Here is a 690-nt window from a genome sequence, read left to right as displayed (position 1 = left end):
TCACCAAGGAGGATGGAGGTGGAAGGGATGGAGGGAAAGAAGGGAAAGCAAGAGGCGGGAGCAGACGTAGCGTTTCGCACTTTAGGATAGCCCAGGAGGAACAGACAATTTTGTTTTCCAAGCAGGATTTGCATGCGGGTTGCACACCAAACAGCAGTGGGACAGCCGTACGCTGGACACCGAGCTGCTTTTAACCCAGCTCCATCCATCCCACATGCTCCCCGAGGCAGAGCCCCTGCAGAAGAAATAGCTTGTGACCAGAGAATTAAGACGGCGCCCTAACGAACGCACGCCGCTCTGCCGGCCATAAGCCGCTCAGGTGTCGGTAACACGCGCTCAGCGCCTGACTTTGTAACCTTAATCATGTATTTTTTAGTGTTGTTTTTGTGCGCACGTGAGCTTATCTTCTTCTACCGCGGCCTCTTCTCTTCACCGTCTTTCCAGGGTAAACAATACCCGGATTTTTCCATGTCCCTCCTTGGCAGCGCATCAGTGTCCCTAAATTGCCCTGAACGCTCCTCAATTTTGCAATCGCCCCCGCAAACCGGGGTGAGCCGTGCAGTGCGGTGATGGGGCTCTTCTTGCAGACTCGACTCCAGTTCCCGCTGGAGCCTTCTTCACCCGCCGATGCTTGGAGGTTGCTCCCGCCTGCGGACGCGTGCCCGATAACCCCCACGCCACGCCCAGGCC

The sequence above is a fragment of the Egretta garzetta genome, unplaced genomic scaffold, assembly GCF_000687185.1.
Source record: "Egretta garzetta isolate BGI_Z169 unplaced genomic scaffold, ASM68718v1 scaffold83, whole genome shotgun sequence".
In the NCBI taxonomy this organism is placed as follows: Eukaryota; Metazoa; Chordata; class Aves; order Pelecaniformes; family Ardeidae; genus Egretta; species Egretta garzetta.
Note: the sequence above shows the minus strand (reverse complement) of the source record.